The sequence below is a fragment of the Delphinapterus leucas genome, chromosome 5 (assembly GCF_059928025.1).
Source record: "Delphinapterus leucas isolate spDelLeu-1000000601 "Yukka" chromosome 5, BTC_Dleu_Yukka2, whole genome shotgun sequence".
NCBI classification, from domain to species: domain Eukaryota; kingdom Metazoa; phylum Chordata; class Mammalia; order Artiodactyla; family Monodontidae; genus Delphinapterus; species Delphinapterus leucas.
Window position 1 is genome coordinate 20,144,484 of NC_143133.1, and position 7,997 is coordinate 20,152,480.

Here is a 7,997-nt window from a genome sequence, read left to right on the forward strand (position 1 = left end):
ACTACAGGAATTTGATGAAAGAAATTTAAGACTCAAATAAATGGAAAGATATCTTATGTTCATGAATTGAAATAATTAGCATTGTTAAAATTTCCATACTATCCAAACCATCTATAGATTTAATGCAATCCCTATTAAGATTCCAACACCATTTTTTTTTAACAGAAGTAGAACAATTCTAAAGTTTGTATGCAACAACAAAAGACTCTGAATAGCCAAAAGCCATCCTGAGAAAGAAGAAAAAAGCTGGAGGCATGCATTTCCTGAATTTGAAGTATATTATAAAGCTAATCAAAACTGTATTGTACTGGTATAAAAATGGGCACATAGACAAATGGAACAGAATTGTGAGCTGAGAAACAAACCTAAGCAAACACAGTCAACTAATATTTGACAAGGAAGCCAAGAATACACAGTGGAGAAAAGACAGTCTCTTCCATAAACGGTGCTAGGAAAATGAAATATTCCATGTAAATAATGAAACTAGACCCCTATCCCACACCACTAACAAAAAATAATTCAGAATAAATACTTAAATATTAGAGTGGAAACCATAAATCTCCTAGAAGAAAACAGAGAAAAAGCCCCTTGACATGGGTATTGACAATGATGTTTTTGCGTGACACCTAAAGCATAAGCAACAAAAGGACTATATCAAACTATAAAGCTTCTATACAGCAAAAGAAAAAAAATCCAGAAAATGAAAAGGCAACCTAAAAAATGGGAGAGAATACTGGAAAATCATATACGTGATAAGTGGTTAATATCCAAAATATATAAGAAACTAGGACAACTCAATAGCAGAAAAACAACTAATCCAATTTAAAAACAGTCAAAGGACTTGAATAGACATTTTCCAAAGAAGGTTTTCAAATGGTCAACAGTTATATGAAAAGGTGCTTAACATTAGTAATCATCAGGGGAATACTAATTAAAACCACAATAGATATCACCTTACACTTGTTATAATGGCTATCATCAAAAAGACAAGAGATAACTAATGTAGCGAGGATGTAGAGAAAAGGGAACCCTTGTGCAATGTCGGTGGGAATGTAAACTGATGCAACCATTATGGAAAACAATATGGAGGTCTCTCAAGAAATTAAGACTAGAAATACCATATGACCCAGCAATTCAACCTCTGGTATATATCTAAAGAGAATCACTATGTTGAAGAAATATCTATACCCCAATGTTTATTTTAGCATTATTCACAATAGCCAAGACATGAAAACAACCTAAATTGTCCATGGACAGGTGAATGGATAAAAATGTGGTTTGTGTATATATACACATTTGAATAGTATTCAGCCCTAAAAAAGAAGGAAAGCCTTCTGTTTGGGACAATGTGGGTGGACTGTGAGGGCATTATTCTAAGTGAAATAAGTCAGACAAAGACAAATACTAAATGATCTCATTTATATGTGAAATTTAAAAGAACAAAACCGAACAAACTAACTAAAAAATAAGTAAAAATTTGTGGTTACCAGAGGTGGGGGTAAGGGGTTGGGGAATTTGATTCAGGTAATCAAAAGTTACAAACTTTCAGTTAAAAGATAAACAGCTACTAGGGATGTAATGTACAACATGATAACTATAGTTAATACTGCTGCATGGTATATATGAAAATTGCTAAGACAATATCCTAAAAATTCTCATCACAAGGGAAACTTTTTTCTTTTTTTGTATCTATATTAGATGATGGGTATTAACTAAACATACAGTGGCAATCTTTTTGCAATATATGTAAGTCAAACCATTATTCTGGGGCTTCCCTGGTGGCGCAGTAGTTAAGAATCTGCCTGCCAATGCAAGGGACATGGGTTCGAGCCCTGGTCCGGGAAGATCCTACATGTCATGGAGCAACTAAGCCCATGTGTCACAACTGATGACCCTGTGCTCTAGAGCTCATGTGCCACAACTACTGAAACCCATGCACCTAGAGCCCGTGCTCCACAGCAAGAGAAGCCACCGCAATGAGAAGCCCATGCACTGCAATGAAAAGTAGCCCCTGCTCATCGCAACTAAAGAAAGCCCACACAGCAATGACGACCCAATGCAGCCCAAAATAAATAAATTTATTTTTTAAAAAACCCATTATTCTGTACACATTAAACTTATACAGTGCTGTATATCAATTATATCCCAATAAAATTGGAATTAAAAATAAATAAATATACAGAAGTGAGGAACTATGAATAAGGTAGAAGAAAGTAAGTGATAGAAATAAAAGAGAGGGACAGAGGATCTATTATATATATAATATATAATTTGAGTCCTTATATAGGGGAAAATACAGTTAAAGAGAACTTTTAAACTATGCTTAAAGAAAAATCATGTTTCCATTAAATACCTGACAGCATTGATCCCAGAAGTTCAGTTATATCTCACAGTCTAGTAAAACTATTGGACTTTAAAGATAAGAAATAAAAAATAAAAGAAAGGATACACTGTGCCTCCAGGCAAATACATAAGGTCACTTACAAAGGAAAGAAATCAGCTTGGTGTAACTCTGCTTTTCAACAGCAACATACTAAGCAAAGAATAAAGTCTGTATAAAGGTCATTGAAAAAATAGTTTTAAACATGTGATAACTCAAAGATGTATTTTATCTACATGTCCTTTCTAAAGAATCAATAAGAAAATGAATTTCAGAGATGATCAGGGAGACTTCCATAAAAAACAGTGAGCATTTAACACTAAAATAAAGGTAGAAGAAAAGCATATAAATATATGTTTGACAACCAAAAAATGGAATAAGGGAAAGAAAAGAAGATGTAATTACCTCATGAATTGGCCCATAAATAAGAGATGACAGTTGAAGAATATTTTTTAAAGATAATAAACTTAACAGTAAATGCCCAAGTAAAGAAAAAAGGGACTAGGGAATTATATAAAAGTATTAGAATAAAGATCACTACTAGAACAAAAATACACACCTTCCTAAAAACCAAAAAGTTCAAAATAAAATAAACAAAAGAGAACATTTAATGAAAGACACATAGTAAATATAACTTGAAATATTAAAAATATGGAGATAAAAAATGTTGGTCATATTAATAAATGCAAATGGAATCAATTTACCTGTTAAAAAATAAGGTTGGCTTTAAAGTGGAATTCAACTCTATATCATATATAGGAGATGCACTTAAAAGGGAATGATTCAGAAAGGCTAAAGTAAAAAAGGCTAAAAGTAAAAGCAAAGGAATGGAAAGTATATCAGACAAATTCAAACAAAAGTAAAGCAGAGGGAGGGTCCAATCAAGAACACAGAATAGAAGGAAGTGGAACTCAACTCCTCCCACCAATACATCAAAAATACATCTAAATGTGGAACAATTCTCAAAGAATACCTACTGAGAGTTAGCAGAAGATCTCAGACACCTAAAAGTGCAAGAAAGATCTCCATGTAACTGGGTAGGACAAAAGAAAAAATAGGAAGCAGGATGCAACCTGCACCCCTAGGAGGGACCTGTGAAAGAGGAAAGGTTCCTTCACACTAGGAAGCCCCCTCACCAGCAGGGAGATCAGCCAGGACAGAAAGAGAGCCTCAGAGGCTCAAAGAAGAGTGCAGCAACCAGTTTGTGACAGGCAGAACAGAAAGAGACCTGCACAGATAGATGGTCCATGCCACTCTCCTGCACTCCCCAGCCTGAGACACATGTCTGCTGGTGCAGGTGGAGGCTAGGCACTGAAACTCGGGTTTTAGATGACAGACCTTGGGAAAGGAATGGGGCTGGCTGCATGGAGACAGCCTGAAGGGGCTGGAGTGTGGTATGGCTACAAGTGGGGGGCATACATGGAAGAAGCCCGGGCCCACCATAGTAGTGAAGTACCACTGTTAAGAGGTGTGAGAAGGCAGGGGCAGGCCCTGCCATAACAGCCTCTTTCCCAGCACACTCTCAGCCTGCTCAGAGCCACCTCTATGAGCTCTGGGAGTGCACAAGTGCCAGTGAGTTGTCTATACATGGAGGTGGGTCTGAAATCAAAGCTTATCCCCAGGGACCATGCAACTCAGGAAGTAGGGCTGAAATCTGAGCCTTTTCCCTGTGGCTGTGCAACCCCTGGATTTATGCCACCACAAATGGCTTTCTAACCTAGCATCTGCAGGACATCCAAGTAGAAAATGGGTGCTCCTATGGCTGGGACAGGTCTGGCCTTAGCAGCTGTAGATCTAAAGGGAATACATACATGGAGGCAGGGCCAGGGTCTAGGCTGATTCCATAGCTCCCATGGTGGGTCCAGGTGCATGACTACTCTGGTCCTGGAACCTGACTTCAGTGGATCTGCTCCTATGGATCTGCACTGGTGTCTTCATGAAAACAACACCTAAGGGACACCAGGTCCAATTTCTGGAATTGTCATGGTTGAGGCAGGGCTGAGGGTAGTGCCAACAACAGTGTACTTTGTGAGCCCACACTACAGGTGACAAGTCACACCACAGAGCACAATCCCCAGAGGACAGCGCCAGTGGAGGAATACACAGTGGCTCCTCTCCTAGTGGGAGAGCTCCAATTCCTCCTACCTCATACCACAGCTCAGAAATGGATCTGGGAGCTTCTAATCCAACAACTAGGGAGCAGACCCTGCCCCTGAAAGGGCTGTGACAACTGTATAGCAAAGAAGAGACCCTGCTCAACATCCAGAGGGTCTCCTGCAGAGGAGGGGGGCAGCTGTGGCTCACTGCAGGGATAAGGACACTGGCAGCAGTGTTTCTGGGAAGTACTAATTGGAGTGAGCCCTCTTGAGGCTGCCATTTTCTCAACAAGACCTAGTCCCAACCAACAGCCTGTAGGCTCCAGTGTTGGGATGCCTCAGGCCAAACAACTAACAGGGTGGGAACAGAGCTCCACATCATCAGCAGATAGGATGCTTAACGCCTTCCTGAGCATACGACTGCCTGATAAACACACCCACTGACACGGCCCTTCCCAAAAGAGGGACAAGACCCAGATCCACCCACCAGTGGGCAGGACCAGTCCATCCCACCAGAAATGCTGGACAAGCCTCTTAGCCTCATTCACCAGGGAGCAGACAGCAGAAGCAAGGAGAAATACAATACTTCAGCCTGCGGAATGGAAAACGCAATCACAGAAAGTTAGACAAGTTGAGATGGCAGAGGAATATGTCCCAGATGCAGGAACAAGATAAAACCCCAGAATAACTAAGTGAAGTGGAGATAGGCAATATAGCCAAAACAGAATTCAGAATAATGATAGTAAATATTATTCAAATCTGGGAAAAATAATGGAGGCACAGATCAAGAACATACAAGAAATGTTTAACAAAGACCTAGAATAACTAAAGAACAAACAAACAGAAATGAAAAATAAAACAACTGAAATGAAAAAAATACACCAGAAGGACTCAATAGGATAATAACTGAGGCATAAAAACGTATAAGTGAGCTGGAAGACAGAATGGTGGAAATCACTGCTGTGGAGCAGAATAAAGAAAAAGAATCAAAAGAAATGAAGACAGTCTGAGAGTCCTGTGGGAAAATATTAAATGCACCAGCATTCACATTATATGGGTCCCAGAAGAAGAAAGAGAAACAAACAGAAATGAAAAATAAAACAACTGAAATGAAAAAAATACACCAGAAGGACTCAAGAGGATAATAACTGAGGCATAAAAACGTATAAGTGAGCTGGAAGACAGAATGGTGGAAATCACTGCTGTGGAGCAGAATAAAGAAAAAGAATCAAAAGAAATGAAGACAGTCTGAGAGACCTGTGGGAAAATATTAAATGCACCAGCATTCACATTATATGGGTCCCAGAAGAAGAAAGAGAAAGACCTGGAAAACTATTTGAAGAGACAATAGCTGAAAACTTCCTTAAAGTGGAAAAGGAAACAATCACGCAAGTCCAGGAAACACAGAGAGTCCCAGGCAGGATAAATCCAAGGAGGAACATGTCAAGACATATAGTAATCAAATTGTCAAAAATGAAAGACAAACTATTAATAGCAATAAGGGAAAAGCAACTAATAACATACAAGGGAACTCCCATAAGGTTATCAGCTGATTCCTCAGCAGAAACTCTGCAGGCCAGAAGGGAGTAGCATGATATATTTAAAGTAATGAAAGAGAAGAACCTTCAACCAAGAATATTCTACCCAGCAAGGCTCTCATTCAGATTTGACAGATAAAAGGTTTACAGACAAGTAAAAGCTAAGGGAATTCAGCACCACCAGACAAGATCTAGAACAAAGGCTAAAGGAACTTCTCTAAGCAGAAAAGGCCACTAAAGAACAAGAAAATTATGAATGGAAAATCTCACCAGTAAAGGCAAATATAAAATAAAGGTAGGAAAACATCTGAACACAAATATGATATCAAAACCAGCAACTGTGAGGAGAGTACAAATTCAGGACATTGGAAGTGCATTTGAAATTAAAAGACCAGCAACTTAAAACAATCTTGTTTATATATAGACTGCTATATCAAAACCTCATGGTAAGGGCAAACTGAAAATCTACAAAGATACACACACACAAAAGAAAAAATCCAGACAAAACGCTAAAGTTACTCATCAAATCACAAGAGAAGAGAATAAAAGAGGAAGGGAAGAAAAAAGACCTACAAAAACAAATCCAAAACAATTAAGAAAATGGCAATAAGAAATACATATCGATAAGCACCTTAACATAAACGGATTAAATGTTTCAACCAAAAGACCTAGACTGGTGGAATGGATACCAAAACAAGAGCCATATATATGCTGTCTACAAGAGACCCACTTCAAATCTAGGATCAAAGACTAAAAGTAAGGAGATGGAAAATGGTATTCCATGCAAATGGAAATCAAAAGAAAGCTGGAGTAGCAATAATCATATCAGACAAAACTAGAATTAGAATAAAGACTGTTACAAGAAACAAAGAAGGACACTACAGAATAATCAAAGGCTCAATCCAAGAAGAAGATATAACAATTGTAAATATATATGCACCCAGCATAGGAGCACCCCAATATATAAGGCAAATGCTAAGAGCCATAAAAGGAAACATTGACAGTGACATAATTGTGGGGGACTTTAAAAAACCCCTTTCATCAGTGGACAGATCATCTACATAAAATCAAAAAGGAAAAACAGGCCATAAATGACACATTAGACCAGATAGACTTAATTGATGTTTATAGAGCATTCTACCCAAAAGCAGAAGAATACACATTCTTCTCAAGTGCACATGGAACATTCTCCAGGATTGATCACATGATGGGCCATAAAGTGAGCCCTGGTAAATTAAAGAAATATGAAATCATATCAAGAATCTTTTCTGGCCACAAGGTTATGAGATTAGAAATCAACTACAAGAAAAAAAACTGTAAAAAACCAAACACATGGAGGTTAAACAATATGCTACTAAACAATCGGTGGATCACTGAAGAAATCAGAGAGGAAATCAAAAAATACCTAGAGACAAATGAAAACAAAAGCACAATGATCCAAAAACTATAGGATGTGGCAAAAGCAGTCCTAAGAGGGAAGTTTATAGCAATACAAACTTACCTCAGGAAACAAAAAATCTCATACATACAACCTACACCTACACTTAAAGCAACTAGAGAAGTAAGATGAAGAAGAAGAAGAACAACAACAAAAACCCCAAAGTTAGTAAAAGGAAAGAAACAGTAAAGAGCAGAGCAGAAATAAATGAAATAGAGACTACAAAAACAATCTAAGAGATAAAGGAAACTAAAAGCTGGTTCTTTGAAAAGATAAACATAATTGGTAAACATTTAGCCAGACTCATCAAGAGGAAGAGGGCTCAAATCGATAAAATTAGAAACAAAAAAGAAGTTACAAAGGACACCACAGAAATACAAAAAATCATGAGACTACTACAAGCAACTCTATGCCCATAAAATGGACAACCTAGAAAAAATGGGCAAATTCTTAGAAAGGTATGATCTCCTAAGATTGAACCAGAAAGAAAGAGAAAATATTAACAGGCCAATCACAAGTAGTGAATTTGAAACTGTGATTTGAAA